Source organism: Bison bison, unplaced genomic scaffold (genome assembly GCF_000754665.1).
Source record: "Bison bison bison isolate TAMUID 2011002044 unplaced genomic scaffold, Bison_UMD1.0 scf7180017864517, whole genome shotgun sequence".
Taxonomy (NCBI): Eukaryota; Metazoa; Chordata; class Mammalia; order Artiodactyla; family Bovidae; genus Bison; species Bison bison.
The window spans coordinates 1,184,133-1,202,584 of record NW_011495070.1 but is presented as its reverse complement, the minus strand read 5'-3'; the positions used below and the strand labels follow the sequence as shown (position 1 = coordinate 1,202,584).

The 18,452-nt window shown below is 39.6% G+C and overlaps 1 protein-coding gene across 1 annotated transcript in view; it reads left to right on the top strand.

The window, feature by feature from the left end:
• Nucleotides 1-18,452, top strand: part of LOC104981297 — a 204,064-nt gene that overhangs the window by 117,178 nt on the left and 68,434 nt on the right. The gene's annotated exons all lie outside the window — the stretch shown is intronic.

Below are 18,452 nucleotides of genomic sequence, written 5' to 3'. Positions count from 1 at the left end.
AGGAAAGGAAAGAAAGAATAAATAGATATGCAAAGTTAAATGGAGGTAAATAAAGAAGGTTTATATACATTAAATATTAACCGCAAGGGAAAAGAACAGTAAGAAAAACAAGTAAAGGAATAAATGTGGGAAAAAATAATAGTAGGTTTAAAATATTAAAAAATTTAAAAAAGAGAGAGGAAAACACACACACACACACGCACACACACACACACACACACACACTCCACAGAACTGCAAAAGCCCAACATAGATGCAGAGGTTTATAACAACAATAAAAAATGTGACTGAGAAAAAGAAAAAAAAAATCTCAAAAGCTTAATTAGATTTCATAGTGCCATAAAATCAACAACTACAACAGAGAGGTGGGTAAGGGGGAAAAAATCCAAAAGAATCTACAGCATAAGTCAAAACATAAGAATAAATGTTTTTCTTGAGTCACTGCTGTCAGAGTCCTCTCCCTCTCTGGGAGTCACAGTCCACCTCACCTGCCTGTGATGCCCTCCAACACTGTGCTGATCTCTGGACCTGCTGTGAGGGCAGCTCAGATTCTAGTCTGGTGCTACTCATGTATATTCTTGCCTCCAATGTCCACAGCTATCAGAACTAGTCTGTTTTCTTTTGTGGGATCTCTCAATGACATTTTAAGTATTCCATAGACACAGAGTCCGCCTAGGTGATCATGTGGATTTAATCTGAAGCTTGTACAGCTGGTGGGAAGATTTTGAGTCTTCTTCCTTTGCCATACTGCCCTGGGTTTCAATTGTGGTTTTAGTTCCACTTCTGCATGTGGGTCGTGCACTGGGGTTTGCTCCTGAGGCTGCCCTGGAGGACTTGGGTTTGGTCTTGTGAGGGCCAGGTGTGGAGGTGGTGCAGCTACTTGGGTCACAGGGGTTCTGGCAGCACCAGGTACTCAGGGGAGTTGGCAGCTAGGGCAGCAGGAACTATAGTGCTCTAGAAGGGTATGGCAAACAGTATTGGCCAATATGCTCCAGTATTCTTGCCTGGAGAACCCCTCCCTGACAGAGAAGCCACAGTCCACATGGTCGCAAAGAGCTGGACACTATCGAAGTGACCCTGCTCAAGACTTTTTTGCCTGAGGCAGCCCTGCCCCAGTGAGAGTTGAGTGTGAAGGTGGCACAGCTACTTGGCTTGCAGGGATCCTGGCAGCACCAAGTATGCAGGGACACAGACTGCCTCTGCCACAGGAGTTAGGCCCTTTCAGTTTTGTTTTGTTTTTCCCCCAAGCCTCCTATAGCTGGAAATCAGGCCTCTTTGGCCAGGCTTTCTTTGTAGCTCCCCCCATTCAGGCACTTAGAGGGCTCTCTTGCCTGGGGTCCTACTCTGTTGTTTAGCGCATCAGGCATGTAGAGGGGTCCCCCTGGATGGGGTCCTACTCTGTAGATCTGTGCATCAGTCATTTAAAGGGGCATCCTGGATGGGGTCCTGCTGTGTTGTTCAGTGCGTCAGGTGTTTGATGGGCCAGCCTTTCTATTGTTCACCTGCCGATGCTGGTGTATGGGGAGAGAGAGGCTATAGTGATGGTTCCACCCCCTATGCATGACTCAGCAGTATCGCCTTACTTCCATGGCTGCCCGGCTTTCCTCCACAGGTATTCTCCACCACAATCTCCTCCCTCACATCCCTTTGATCTGTCTCTCCACAGTCAATCCCTTGCCCTGGGATGGCTCCACAATCCTTAAACTCCAGTTCCTAGCCACTGTGCCTTCCAGAGGACTTGCGTCCCTGTCCAGGGTATGTGTGACTGTGGCAAGGGCTGTCTGATTCTCATTCCATTTAGGCTGCCACAGATCAGCTGTTCCACTCTCAGCCTTAAATGTTCCTCCTCTGACTCAGACAATTGCCCCAATGTGGGGATTGTACCCCTGCTTCTGTTCCCCCACCCATCAAGGGCAGGTCCAGTCCTACTAACACTATCTGTTTTTCCCCCTTGTTCCTTTATCCTACCAAGTTTTGCGTGGTGCTGTATATTCTTTCAGAGAAGGTGATGACACCCCACTCCAGTACTCTTGCCTGGAAAATCCCAAGGACGGAGGAGCCTGGTAGGCTGCACTCCATGGGGTCACGAAGAGTCAGACACCACTGAGTGACTTCACTTTCACTTTCATGCATTGGAGAAGGAAATGGCAACCCACTCCAGTGTTCTTGCCTGGAGAATCCCAGGGACGGGTAAGCCTGGTGGGCTGCCGTCTATGGGTTCGCACAGAGTCGGACACGACTGAAGCGACTTAGCAGCAGCAGCAGCAGTATATTATTTTCCTCTGCTCAGGTACTCCTGTCTATTCTCAGCTGGTGTTCTGCATTCACTTGTGTCTGAAGGTGTATTCCTGATGTATCCATGGAGAGAGATGTACTCCATGTCCACCTACTCCTCCACCATCTTGTTCTCTCCAGTCAAACTTTTTAATACAAAAATGATTTTTAAAACATTTCAGGGGTTTTGCCTAGAGAGAACAAGTCAACACCAGCAATGCAGAACTTACGTTTAAGTTCCAGTTTACTTATATATTTGTTGATAACTAAGATTTTATTTACTTAAAAGAAGCAAAACTTTCTAGTTTGAAAAGAAGAAATGTTATTGTAATGGGAATAGGAAGGACTTACTGCTTTATTAGCTTTTATGGATTTAAAGCAAAATTTGTTGTTTTCTGGTTGCTAAGCCCTGTGCAACTCTTTCGTGACTGCATAAACTGTAGCCCTCCAGGCTCCTCTCTCCATGGGATTTCTTAGGCAAGAATACTGGACTGGGTTGCCATTTCCTTCTCCAGGGGATCTTCCTTACTGAGGGATAGAAACCATGTTTCCTGCATTGGCAGGCAGATTCCTTACTGCTGAGCCACCAGGGAAGCCCTTTAAACAAAATAACAATGTTTAATCTAAACTTTATTCAATTTTTATTTCCCATTTATCTTTAGATTCTCTAGATTCTTGGCTTGATATATTTAAAAGTATAATTTTTTCTTTAAAGAAATTATCAATGCACCCTAAGTGAAATACAGAATGACTAAAAATAACTCATTATACTGTACAAATTGTATTGTAGGGCATACTTTAAAAATTATTTCCTGCTTAATTTGAAAATTAAAGAAATACTTCTCTAGGTAACAAAAATTATAGTAAAAAGAAGATATTTGGAGTTTTAAAGTGTTTGCAAATGGAGAAGAATTAAGTGCATTTAAATAAAATAATTCTTATGCATGTTTTAAAATACAACTGTTTAAAATATATATTTATTCTGCAAAAATTGTTGCAATGTATTCTGAAAACATATCACAATATCAAAGTAAATATACAAAAAAAAGGTTGGAAAAAAATAAAAGTATTTACATAAAAATTTTTAATATTAACATCTAATAATTCCATTTGTTCCACATGTTATTTGAAATTATTATACTGAATTTTAGTTTTGAAAGCACTGGGAAACATCAACATAATATTTAAGAATGTATATGTTGGAGAAGAGATTGGCAAACCACTTCAGTATTCTTGCCTTGAGAACCCCATGAACAGTATGAAAAGGCAAAATGATAGGATACTGAAAGAGGAACTCCCCAGGTTGGTACATGCCCAATATGCTACAGGAGATCAGTGGAGAAATAACCCCAGAAAGAATGAAGAAATGGAGCCAAAGCAAAAACAATACCCGGTTGTGGATGTGACTGGTGATAGAAGCAAGGTCCTATGCTATAAAGGCAAAATGGAACTGGTCAAACAGGAGATGGCAAGAGTGAACATCAACATTCTAGGAATCAGCGAACTAAATAGGACTGGAATGGGTGAATTTAACTCAGATGACCATTATATCTACTAAGGTGGGCACGAATCCCTTAGAAGAAATGTAGTAGCTATCATGGTCAACAAAAGAGTCCAAAATGGAGTACTTGGATGGAATCTCAAAAACGATAGAATGACCTCTGTTCATTTCCAAAGCAAACCATTCAATATAACGGTGATCCAAGCCTATGGCCCAACCAGTAATGCTGAAGAAGCTGAAATTGAATGGTTCTATAAAGAACTACAAGACCTTTTAGAACTAACACCCCCCAAAAATGTCCTTTTCATTATAGGGGACTGGAATGCAAAAGTAGGAAGTAAAGAAACACCTGAGGTAACAGGCAAATTTGGCCTTGGAGTATGGAATGAAGCAGGGCAAAGGCTAATAGGGTTTTGCCAAGAAAATTTACTGGTCATAGCAAACACCCTCTTCCAAAAACACAAGAGAAAACTCTACACAAGGACATCAACAGACGGTCAACACCGAAATCAGGTTGATTATATTCTTTGCAGCCAAAGATGCAGAAGGTCTATCTGTTCAGTTCAGTTCAGTTCAGTCGCTCGGTCTTGGCCGACTCTTTGCGACCCCATGAATTGCAGCACGCCAGGCTTCCCTGTCCATCACCAACACCCAGAGTTCACTCAAACTCACATCCATTGAGTCGGTGATGCCATCCAACCATCTCATCCTCTGTCGTCCCCTTCTTCTCCTGCCACCAATCCCTCCCAGCATAAGGGTCTTTTCCAATGAGTCAACTCTTCGCATGAGGTGGCCAAAGCACTAGAGTTTCAGCTTTAGCATCATTCCTTCCAAAGAACACCCAGGACTGATCTCCTTTAGAATGGACTGATGGATCTCCTTGCAGTCCAAGGGACTCTCAAGAGTCTTCTCCAACACCACAGTTCAAAAGCATCAATTCTTGGGTGCTCTGCCTTCTTCCCCGTCCAACTCTCACATCCATACATGACTACTGGAAAAACCATAGCCTTGATTGATGGACCTTTGTTGGCAAGGTAATGTCTCTGTTTTTGAATATGCTATCTAGGTTGGTCATAACTTTCCTTCCAAGGAGTAAGCGTCTTTTAATTTCATGGCTGCAGTCACCATCTTCAGTGATTTTGGAGCCCCCCAAAATAAAGTCTGACATTGTTTCCACTGTTTCCCCATCTATTTCCCATGAAGTGATGGGTCCAGATGCCATGATCTTCATTTTCTGAATGTTGAGCTTTAAGCTAACTTTTTCACTCTCCTCTTTCACTTTCATCAAGAGGCTTTTGAGTTCCTCTTCACTTTCTGCCATAAGGGTGGTGTCCTCTGCATATCTGAGGTTATTGATATTTCTCCCAGCAATCTTGATTCCAGCTTGTGTTTCTTCCAACCCAGCGTTTCTCCTGATGCACGCTGCATATAAGTTAAATAAGCAGGGTGACAATATACAGCCTTGACGTACTCCTTTTCCTATTTGGAACTACAGTCAGCAAACACAAGACCAGGAGCTGACTGTGGCTCAGATCATGAACACCTTATTGCCAAATTCAGACTTAAATTGAAGAAAGTAGGGAAAACCACTAGACCATTCAGGTATGACCTAAATCAAATCCCTTATGATTATACAATGGAAATGAGAAATAGATTTAAGGGACTAGATCTGATAGATAGTATGCCTGATGAACTATGGTCAGAGATTTGTGACATTGCACAGGAGACAGGGATCAAGACCATCCCCATGGAAAAGAAATGCAAAAAAGCAAAATGGTTGTCTGAGGAGGCCTTACAAATATCTGTGAAAAGAAGAGAAGTGAAAAGCACAGGAGAAAAGGACAGATATTCCCATTGAAGGCAGAGTTCCTAAGAATAGCAAGGACAGATAAAGCCTTCCTCAGCAATGAATGCAAAGAAATGGAGGAAAACAACAGAATGGGAAAGACTAGAGATATCTTCCAGAGAGGGCAATGGCACCCCACTCCAGTACTCTTACTTGGAAAATCCCATGGATGGAGGAGCCTGGTAGGCTGCAGTCCATGGGGTCGCGAAGAGTAAAACACGACTGAGCGACTTCACTTTCACTTTTCACTTTCATGCATTGGAGAAGGAAATGGCAACCCACTCCAGTGTTCTTGCCTGGAGAATCCCAGGGACTGGGAAGCCTGGTGGGCTGCCATCTATGGGGTCGCACAGAGTAGGACATGACTGAAGTGACTTAGCATAGCATAGAGATCTCTTCAAGAAAATTAGGTACCAAGGGAATATTTCATGCAAAGATGGGCTCGATAAAGGACAGAAACGGTGTGGACTTAACAGAAGTAGAAGATATTAAGAAGAGGTGGCAAGAATACACAGAAGAACTGTACAAAAAAGATCTTCACGACCCAAATAATCGCCATGGTGTGATCACTCACCTAGAGCCAGACATCCTTGAATGTGAAGTCAAGTGCACTTTAGAAAGCAACACTATGAACAAAGCTAGTGGAGGTGATGGAATTCCAGTTGAGCTATTTCAAATCCTGAAAGATGATGCTGTGAAAGTGCTGCACTCAATATGCCAGCAAATTTGGAAAACTCAGCAGTGGCCACAGGACTGGAAAAGGTCAGTTTTCATTCCAATCCCAAAGAAAGGCAATGACAAAGAATACTCAAACTGCCACACAATTGCAGTCATCTCACATGCTAGTAAATTAATGGTCAAAATTTCCAAGCCAGGCTTCAGCAATATGTGAACCATGAACTTACTGATGCTCAAGCTGGTTTTAGAAAAGGCAGAGGAACCAGAGATCAAATTGCCAAAATCTGCTGGATCATTGGAAAAGCAAGAGAGTTCCAGAAAAACATCTATTTCTCCTCTATTGACTATGCCCATGCCTTTGACTGTGTGGATCACAATAAACTGTGGAAAATTCTGAAAAGGATGGGAATACCAGACCACCTGACCTGCCTCTTGAGAAACCTATATGCAGATCAGGAAGCAACAATTAGAATTGGACATGGAACAACAGACTGGTGCCAAATAGGAAAAGGAGTACGTCAAGGCTGTATATTATCACCCTGATTATTTAACATCTATGCAGAGTACATCATGTGAAACTCTGGGCTGGAAGTAGCACAAGCTGTAATCAAGATTGCTGGGAGAAATATCAATAACCTCAGATATGCAGATGACACCACCCTTATGGCAGAAAGTGAAGAGGAACTCAAAAGCCTCTTGATGAAAGTGAAAGAGGAGAGTGAAAAAGTTGGCTTAAAGCTCAACATTCAGAAAACTGAGGTCATGGCATCCAGTCCCATCACTTCATGGGAAATAGATGGGGAAATAGTGGAAACGGTGTCAGACTTTATTTTTGGGGGGCTCCAAAATCACTGCAGATGGTGACTGCAGCCATGAAATTAAAAGATGCTTACACCTTGGAAGGAAATTTAGGATGAGCCTTTATTGCATATTCAAAAGCAGAGATATTACTTTGGTAACAAAGATCCATCCAGTCACGGCTATGGTTTTTCCACTGGTCATGTATGGATTTGAAAGTTGGACTGTGAAGAAAGCTGAGGGCCAAAGAATTGATGCTTTTGAACTGTGGTGTTGGAGAAGACTCTTGAGAGTCCCTTGGACTGCAAGGAGATCCAACCAGTCCATCCTAAAGGAGATGTGTCCTGGGCGTTCATTGAGAGGACTGATGTTGAAGCTGAATCTCCAATACTTTGGTCACCTGACGGGAAGAGCTGACTCATTTGAAAAGACCCAGATGCTGGGAGGAATTGGGAGCAGGAGGTGAAGGGGACAATAGAGGATGAGATGGTTGGATGGCATCACTGACTCAATGGACATGAGTTTGAGTGAACTCTGGGAGTTGGTGATGGACAGGGAGGCCTGTTGTGTTGCATTTCACGGGTCGGACACGACTGAGTGACTGAACTGAACTGACCTGAACTGATATCCGGCAAGAATATGGATTCAAATATTACTCTTACACATAATACCTACTTGAATTTTGGTAACTTTCTGAATTTTTCTGATCCTCTCTTCTACAATATGGACATAGTAAAATACCCATATGATTACTCTACAATTTATACAAATAAGTATCTTGCATAGTCTGGCCAATAGTAAACCTTAAATATATTTTAGGAATTTTACAGTGATATTTTCTTTACTCTATATTTGATATTTGATCTTTACTCTAACAAAGCTACCAAACAAAGTTGTTATTCCTCAACTGTGTGTATCCAAGTAAACTTGCATGTAAATTTCTAAAATGTATCATTAGGAATTTTAAATAGTTTTAATATTTAATTTTATGTCCAAAGTAAGATAATATAAAGAGGTACACTAAGATAGGGCTTCTATCATAGCTCAGATGGTAAAGAATCCTCCTGCAATGCAGGAGACCCCAGTTCAATTCCTGGGTGGGGAAGATCACCTGCAGAAGCGATAGGCTACCCACTCCAGTATTCTTGGGTTTCCCTGGTAACTCAGTTGGTAAAGAATCTGCCTGCAATGGGGGAGACCTGGGTTTGATCCCTGAGTTGGGAAGTTCCCCTGTAGGAGGGCATGGCAACCCACTCCAGTATTCTTCCCTGAGAATCCCTATGGACAGAGGACCTGGCAGGCTACAGTCCTCGGGGTTGCAGAGAGTCAGACATGGCTGATCCACTAGGCACAGCACAGTAATCTAGAGAGGAACCTTTTGTCTATATGAGTGACTCAATCAACTATTATCACCAAAGATTCAATTGCAAAAACTGCATAAATCCTGCCCCCAATTGCCTTCAGCCTGTTCTAAATGCTAAGAGATTATTCCTTTTCTTAAAGTACATCACTGCTATTGTTAGCTATATTCAGCTCAGTCCTCCCTTTTCTAATAGGCCAAATGCATTAATTTCTGGAGCTACTTAAAGGAAGGAATAATTATTCTCTACTTCTTTTGTGATAAGTGTCAATTTTTTCCAGCGCTTATAGGATAAATAAGTCCTGCTGCATCAACAGGTTTTTCTACTCAGGGTCTCTTCCTCTGACCTCAGGAAGAATCTGGGAAATCATGCTCTAGTTTCCTCTGTGTTTTTCTTGGATACAAATGTCCTCATCTAATATTCTGTTAAAATTGCTATGATTTTATAGCTTGGAGGCATATAAAGAAAATATACACTGTAAATTTAAGTAATGAAGAATAACTGAAGATTCTTTTATTTTCAGTATTGACTGTAAAATAGTTTTATTCTGTGTAGTTTTTCACTGTCATTAGCTAAATTTATGTAACCAGCTCTTGTACTGATATAGTTCTATTCTCTCTTTGCAATCTATAATATCCTAGGATGGATATCATTTTTTTCAAGTCCTCAAGTAGTTCTAATAATATCTATAGGTACAATACATGAAGCTATCTAATAACAATCTAGGCATATATTTGCTTATTACATAAGACATAATGACCTATTTATTTTTTTATTAAATGTTATGTTAGTAACAAAATCAACATCCTTCATAACTGTATGAAATACTATTTCTAAAATCATTTTTAAAGATTTCCTTCTAAGTGTATCATAAAGTACATTTGTTTTATGGGTATGATAGTATTAATCCTTTAGCTATGGTTCCAAAACTTTAGCTGAACTTTTTTTAACATAGCTAAAATAAGCTATATTTTATTGCTACTGTTAAACTGATTTATTGTTTTAAATGTTATTTTTCATTAACCAGAGCTACAATATTCAGCGGGTTAGTCAACAAAACATATATTATTTACTCTGTGAATGTGGAAATAATATAAGCTAATATGAAGAAGTATATATTAAAAAGACAAATGTGACTGTTTTATATTGGAATAATTCTAGATACTACTCAATGCTTCAGTGTTTCTATGTAAATAATTAAGAGAAATGGCCTTTATAACAACAATGCAAGTCAGTGACTGATATTAAATTATCAAACAAAAGTAAAATTTGATTCCACATACTTTATTTCCTAAGAATGCAAATATACTTTGCACAAACTTTAAAAGGAAGTTTATATTTTAAAAATTCTGAATTAAAGAAAATATTCTTTTGTATAAATGTACTCTTTAATTCCATTTCTTATTTTCTTTTGCTTTGATCTCAGAGGTGACAGAATATTTTTTTATTCTGTTGGTGATATCATTTTATGTGAGTGATTCTAATTTGACTTCAAAATTTCATGTTTGCATTTATCAAGAAAGTGTCATTTAATGCTAGACAGAATAATAGATGTGATCCTCTTATATTTTTGTGGAAAGAGTTATACAGACCATTACTTGCCATAGTGACTGCATTTTATTCTGTTTAGAACATGTGAGAGAAAATGTATACTTCTTAGTATTTATAAAATAAAAGGTAAAGACTATAGGACAGAGACTTTTATTTAATTTCATGTTTTGAAGATTTTATTGTAAAACAATTTGGCTCATAGATCCAGAATATTTGTAGATTGCCATTTAGATTTCTAGCTTTCCCATGATAAAATACATATGATTTTGAAATATAAGAAAAGTTATCCAAGTGATTTTCCATATTTTTTTGTGATTCGCTCTACAAACCAAAGACTCCATGATTGCAATCCCATTATTCTGTTCTTTTGTTATAAAATGGCTATTTATAGCGTAATTTTTAAGAATTTAGGCTACTGGGTCTTGAAGTTCTGGATTGAGCTTTACTTTAATATTTTGATCATGTCAGACTACACTGGGCAATAGTCAAGTTAGCTCTCATAATAGCCAGAAGAAATGCCTCTAATCTAATTGGTCACAGGGCAGCTATCAGCAAAACCAATTTCTTTATAATTAAAAGGTGCTCCCGGGCACTGTAAAACCTTGGAAGTAGCCCAGGATTTGGGGGAAGAAGGAGGTTTTTTTTGTTTTTTTTTTTTCATAGACAGCAACCACATGGAAGCAATTTCTGAAACACACTGATAAGTTTTGCTTTTGAATTTACATTAAAGCGCTCAATGGTTGGTACCTGTGAGAGCAGCTCACACTTCTAAACTGACTCATGTCCTGTAGAGATTAAGGACAGAGGCCTCTAGAAGATTAGCATGTCACTTGGCTTAAGTGGCATACAATCCATTTTATTGACATGGACTCCATCCTGCAAAACAAGCGCTTTTTGACTGAAACATAATGAAAATTTGGTGTGCCTTTATAGGCCAGCATACAATACGTTTTTCCACATTAGTGCTAGCTAATGTACGCAGTATCTGTAAATGAAACCAGCAGTCCTCATTATGGATGGTGTGGAGGCACTTGCCTTAGAATACTAATTCAGTGGAATATACCCAAGGAGCTTTACATTACCTTTTAATTTTGCCCAAGTCTTGCTATGGTCCAAAGTTATTAAGCTATATTCATTGAATTCGGCAGGCTATTACTTTGCATTGTTACGATTCCTATTGCATCTTGGCATTCAATTGTGAGGCCAAACAAGCTTTGATTTGATTTCTAATTGTTTGTTTTCAGCAACCTGAACCTGGATTTGTCACTTCTGTGGGGAGCAAAAAGAACATCAGTGGATAAATAAAGAGTTTTCTCTTTTTATACTTTTAATGCCATTCTGACACAAACTATGGTTTGGATTCCACTTCTGTTAAGATAGGGCTGCATACGAGATGTGAAACATTACTGAATTTAAAATGTGCAACTACATTGGAGAGCTGACATTTTATAATGTTTTTGCCAGCTATCTGGACTCCATTATTATGAGGAAATAAGCCTGTGATCACACCTTGGAAAATAATTCCACCATGCTTTCTCTTTTGTTTTTGATCTACTACATAAAAATACTGCATATTCTGAGGTTGAAACAGACAAAATGGTGGCCTACCATGGCATTATGTGAAGATTTCATTAGAGAAAACATATGACACAGCATGAAAACCATCATTTCCACAAACTACATCCTCTATTTTTAAAAATTTGGAAATACATCATTAGAGACAGAGGGTAAGGAAAAAATAACATGTTGTACCACATTTATGTTAATCACTTTGTCACTGTAAGTTAAAACTTACATTACAATAACATGTTATTAAAACTGGGTCAAACATTTGCTAGAAAGGTTCTTTTTCAAGGATGTATTATTTTTTGCAATTCAATAATAATTTTCTGGTAATTTCTCATAATGAAACATATACTTTGTGTTTTGTTTTGTTTGTTTTCTCCTTCACTTCATTTGTTACATCAAACATGGAAGTTTATCCTCAAGGCTATTGAACATCTGAATACTTACAAGCAATTGCCACTGATTTAGTTGCTTCTGGTTTAGTTTCATCTATATATTCCCTCGGAGAAGGCAATGGCACCCCACTCCAGTACTCTTGCCTGGAAAATCCCATGGACGGAGGAGCCTGGTAGGCTGCAGTCCATGGGGTTGCGAAGAGTCAGTCACGACTGAGCAACTTCACTTTCACTTTTCATTTTCATGCATTGGAGAAGGAAATGGCAACCCACTCCAGTATTCTTGCCTGGAGAATCCCAGGGACGGGAGAGCCTGGTGGGCTGCCATCTTTGGGGTCACACAGAGTCAGACATGATATATTCCCCAGTGGTTCAGTCAGTAAAGAATCTGCCTGCAATTCAGGAGACCTGGGTTCAAGCCCTGGGTTGAGAAGATCCCCTGGAGGAGAACATGGCAACCCACTCCAGCATTCTAGCCTGGAGAATCCCCATGGACAGAGGATCCTGGCCTGCTGCAGTCCATGGGATCACAGAGTCAGATAGGACTGAATGACTAAGTACAGCACAGCATTAGAACCAAGGGCTTCCCAGGTGGCGCTAGTGGCAAAGAACCTTCCTGCCAATGCAGGACACATAAGAGATGCAGGCTCAATCCCTGGGTCGAGAACATCCCCAGAAGGAGGGCATGGCAACCTATTCCTGTATTCTTCCCTGGAGAATCCCATGAACAGAGGAGCCTGGTGGGCTACAGTCCATAGGATCTCAAAGAATCAGACACAACTGAAGTGACTTAACAGACATGCATTAAAACCAAAGCTGGTGAGTGGAACAACTAAATCTGGACAGGGGAGAACAAACTAGCTTACTTGAAATGAACCCTCTGTGTTTGAAGGCCTTTCAATTTACCCCATTAGCAATAAAATCTAGAGAGCATAGGTGGCTACCTTCCTTGATTTTTCTTGGGATTTATCCAGATTTAGCTCATTTCAGAACTTTCATTTGATGCAGCTCATAAGAAATTTATCCTACAAGATTCATGGTCATTTGTGCATGTTTTCATTCAGTTCAGTGAACTAGTATACAGTTCTAGTACAATGTAATCAGAAGGGATATCACTGGACCACAGAGGATTCTGAGTTTTTCTGTAAGCTCTATTACAGGACAAATGCCACTTAACACCTCGACTCAGTTTCCCTCTCCATTCAATTGACTGGCTTTGTTATATAACATTTTCTGATAATAATTTCCCCTCACTTCCTGTCTCAAATGAAATCAGAGATATATTGAGTATAAAGATCAATAAGTATCATTATATGGATCAATTCATTATTTAGGCTAAGTTCATTAAACATCAAATCATTTAGCATCCTTGAAAGTTATCTGAGAAGTTCGCTCCAGTAATTTCATAAACCATAAGTTATATAGTTAGAAGAATCTAAGACCACAATGCCTCTATGGCATTTTTAGGTCTAACTTTTAGAGGATACTTTCTTGTCTTTTGGAAGAAAATGATACAATGTTGCAAAAAGGGCACAAAGAAAGAGTTTGGAAGTGATTTAAACTCTTTAAGTCCCAGTTCCCTACCTGCAATGAATTGGATACACATATCACAGGGTGTTGTAAGGGTTGAATAATATGATATGCTAAAAGTTTAGGGCACAGCAGAACTTTTTGTTTCTCATTTTTTAACCTTTCCATACAAATATTTTCTTTCAAATTAAGGAGAAATATGGGAAATACTCTGGAACTCAAAAAGTTTGAGTACTGGTCTTACTTGAGAAGCTTTCAGAGAAATGATTAGGAAATACAGTATTTTCCCTCTCATATCAGTATTCATGTATGCTAGAATGAATCCATAGATCCATGAATCCATGTATCTATGAATCCATAGATTCATGGATACCATTTGCTGTGTTTAAGAAAAAAATTTTGATCCTGTAATATATTCCAAATATCATCATCCCCTGATTACCCCCCACCCAACCCCTTCCTTCCAAAAAAGAAAATTCCTCCAGGCATTCACATGATTTTGCCAAATAATGGGAGAGTAAGATGGAGACAGGAGGAATAGGGAATTATCAGATGATGAGAAACTTCTGTCATTGTTCCCTTAAGTGATACAGTATTCTATACCTATTACAAGTTGAGTTGTAAATGCTGGTAAAAATGCATGTCCAAGATGCATATTTGAAGAAAAACCTTGCAAAATGCTTTTTATATGCACTGAAAAATTATGCAACACTCCTACATAGTAGCTTGGTAACAAGAATAAATTCTTGATAGACATAATATCTATCTTCTCAGAGAGAAGCTGAGGAGGGAAGCATTTACTTTTGCCCTTATATTCTTATATGTTAAAATTCTGAGCATTACTTTTCAGTTCAGTTGCTCAGTCATGTCCAACTTTTTGTGAACCCATGAACCGCAACACACCAGGCCTCCCTGTCCATCACCAACTCTAGGAGTCCACCCAAACCCATGTCCATCGAGTTGGTGATGCCATCCAACAATCTCATCCTCTGTCATCCCCTTCTCCTCCTTCCCTCAATATTTCCCAGAATCAGGGTCTTTTCAAATGAGTCAGCTCTTCACATCAGGTGGCCAAAGTATTGAAGTTTCAGCTTCAACATCAGTCCTTACAAAGAACACTCAGGACTAACCGCCTTTAAGATGGACTGGTTGGATCTCCTTGCAGTCCAAGGGACTTTCAAGAGTCATCTCCAACACCACAGTTCAAAAGCATCAATACTTTGGCACTCAGCTTTCTTTATATAATTTCACAAAAGTAGAGGAAGCTTTATCACAGGAAAGGATTTTTCTTAACCTTATGGTTGTTTGGGTGGAAAGAAAGAAAGTGAAGTCTCTTAGTCATGTCTGACTCTGTGACCCTATGAACTTTAGCCTGCGAGGCTCCTCCATCCATGGGATTTTGCACTCAAGAAATCTGCGATGAGTTGCCATTTCCTTCTCCAGGGGATCTTCCTGACCCAGAGATCGAACCGCAGTCTTCTGTACTGCAGGCAGACTTTACCCTCTGAGCCACTGGGGAAGCCCTTTGAGTGGAGGGGTGGTCTTAAAGTGGTTGGAGGTACAGGTGTGGACTTGAGCCCTGATAACTTCTCCTTCACCCAAGATCCGGAAGTTGCTATATGAGGCAAGAGGAATAATTTTGTTCTTTATTCTTACAACAGAGTGAAAACTCAGGGAAGAGAAATAGCAGAATCTGTAAAGACCTTCTGCTGCTGCTGCTAAGTTGCTTCAGTCGTGTCGGACTCTGTAAAGACCTAGTAAGACAGAAAAAAGCTATCGGGAATTTAGAGTGATGGTAAAATCTCACAAACCTAGAATAGCCAATCAATACATAGTGAAAAATAAGTTTGAATGGCTACAAGACAAACCCTACTCTGTTATCTCTATTTTTTTTTTTAATCTAAGTTTTTCATGGTATGGGGACCATCTCTCATCTATCTCTTTATATGTCTAACTAAGTATACATTGACATCAGTGAAAATAATTGTCTGGGATGACAAGCCACAAAATAAAAATAACATGTAATTAAGAGATCTGAGGTCACTGTGTATATCACAGGAACATGATTCTCTATATCAGAGAAATCCAGGAAAGTCAGTGAAATTCTCCAAGAGATGCAACTTTAGAGGTTTCACAGGGAAGAGAGGACACTTCTGTTTATGAGTTTCATTAAAAAACTAATAAAATTTAAGGTTCCATTTTTTAAAAAAATAAAAATTGGATACAAGTACCATGAACATGAAAAACAAACTGAACAATGATAAAGTATATAAATCTATTTTAAAAGCAGAAAATCACTCTAGGATCAAGAGGTGAATAAGCCTTTCTTGTAGGTAAAGAAAAAAAATTTAGGACCTAAAGGGTGTGGTTTTACAAAATGGAATAAGAATGCAAAATCATTATGGATTTTGGTACAGGGTAAAAATTTGGACCGTCTGTTGGACTTTAGTTTCCAAAGCTTTAGTAAGTTTATTTTTCCTTAGGAAACAAACTGTGTTTTGTATATTGTTTGAGAAGCAGCATTCATTTTTGAGAATGAGGACAAAGATAGGCCGTTGGCCCGCCTGTATAAATTCCAGTCCAAAATCACAGCAGAATGGAAAATGTGCTATAAGTATTCTTAAATGTTTCTTAATTGAAAAAGTGCTTTCTTTAAGAAAGAAATGAGAAAGCTTAGTTAGTTAATATAGAAGGATAAAATGTTGATCTTGGAGAGACCAAATATATAACATCAATCATTTCTGAATTAAAATACAATGGAGATAGACTATTAAGAGTTGAATAGATAAAGACAAAACTGGACCTTTATTGCTAATAAGGTTAAGTGTTTAGATTGTGACTTAATTTGAGCACAAAAGATCTTCTAGACCCAGATAATCACGATGGTGTGATCACTCACCTAGAGACAGACATCTTGGAATGTGAAGTCAAGTTGGCCTTAGGAAGCATCTCTATGAACAAAGCTAGAGGAGGTGATGGAATTCCAGTTGAGCTATCTAAATCCTAAAAGATGATGCTATGAAAGTGCTGCACTCAATATGCCAGCAAATTTAGAAAACTCAGTAGTGGCCACAGGACTGGAAAAGGTCACTTTTCATTCCAATCTCAAAGAAAGGCAATGCCAAAGAATGTTCAAACTAACGCACAATTGCACCCATCTCACATGCTAGTAAAGTAATGCTCAAAATTCTCCATGCCAGGCTTCAGTGATACATAAAATGTGAACTTCCAGATGTTCAAGCTGGTTTTAGAAAAGGCAGAGGAACCAGAGATCAAATTGCCAACATCCGCTGGATCAAGGAAAAAGCAAGAGAGTTCCAGAAAAGCATCTATTTCTACTTTATTGACTATGCCAAAGCCTTTGACTGTGTAGATCACAATAAAATGTGGAAAATTATGAAAGAGATGGGAATACCAGGCCACCTGACCCACCTCTTGAGACACCTATGGACAGGTCAGGAAGCAACAGTTAGAACTGGACATGGAACAACAGACTGGTTCCAAATAAGAAAAGGAGTGCATCAAGGCTGTATATTGTCACCCTGCTTATTTAATTTATAAGCAGAGTACATCATGAGTAACGCAGGGCTGGAGGAAGCACAAGCTAGAATCAAGATTGCTGGGAGAAATATCAATAACCTCAAATATGCAGATGACACCACCCTTATGGCAGAAAGTGAAGAAGAACTAAAGAGCCTCTTAATGAAAGTGAAAGAGGGGAGAGTGAAAAAGTAGGCTTAAAGCTCAACATTCAGAAAACGAAGATCATGGCATCTGGTCCCATCAGTTCAGTTCAGTCACTCAGTCGTGTCTGACTTTTTGCGACCCCATGAATCCCAGCACGCCAAGATTCCCCGTCCATCACCAACTCCCAGAGTTCACTCAAACTCACGTTCATCGAGTCATTGATGCCATCCAGCCATCTCATCCTCTGTCATCACCTTCTCCTCCTGACCCCAATCCCTCCCAGCATCAGGGTCTTTTCCAATGACTCAACTCTTCGCATGAGGTGGCCAAAGTACTGGAGTTTCAGCTTCAGCACCATTCCTTCCAAAGAAATCCCAGGGCTGATCTCCTTCAGAATGGACTGGATGGATCTCCTTACAGTCCAGGGGACTCTCAAGAGTCTTCTCCAACACCACAGTTCAAAAGCATCAATTCTTCAGCGCTCAGCTTTCTTCACAGTCCCACTCTCACATCCATACATGACCACTGGAAAAACCATAGCCTTGACTAGATGGAACCTTGTTAGCAAAGTAATGTCCCTGCTTTTCAATATGCCATCTAGGTTGGTCACATCTTTTCTTCCAAGGAGGAAGTGTCTTTTAATTTCATGGCTGCAGTCACCATCTGCACTGATTTTGGAGCCCCCAAAAATGAAGTCTGACACTGTTTCCATTGTTTCCCCATCTATTTCCCATGAAGTGATGGGGCCAGATGCCATGATCTTCGTTTACTGAATGTTGAGTTTTAAGCCAACTTTTTCACTCTCCTCTTTCACTTTGATCAAGAGGCTTTTTAGTTCCTCTTCACTTTCTGCCATAAGGGTGGTGTCATCTGCATATCTGAGGTTACTGATATTTCTCCCAGCAATATTGATTACAGCTTGTGCTTCTTCCAGCCCAGCGTTTCTCGTGATGTACTCTGTATGTAAGTTAAGTAAGTAGGGTGACAATATACAGCTTTGATGTACTCCTTTTCCTATTTGGCAACAGTCTGTTGTTCCATGTCCAGTTCTAACTGTTGCTTCCTGACCTGCATACAAATTTCTCAAGAGGCAGGTCAGGTGGTCTGGTATTCCCGTCTCTTTCAGAATTTTCCACAGTTTATTGTGATCCACACAGTCAAAGGCTTTGGCATAGTCAGTAAAGCAGAAATAGATGTTTTTCTGGAACTCTCTTGCTTTTTCGATGATCCAGTAGATGTTGGCAATTTGGTCTCTGGTACCTCTG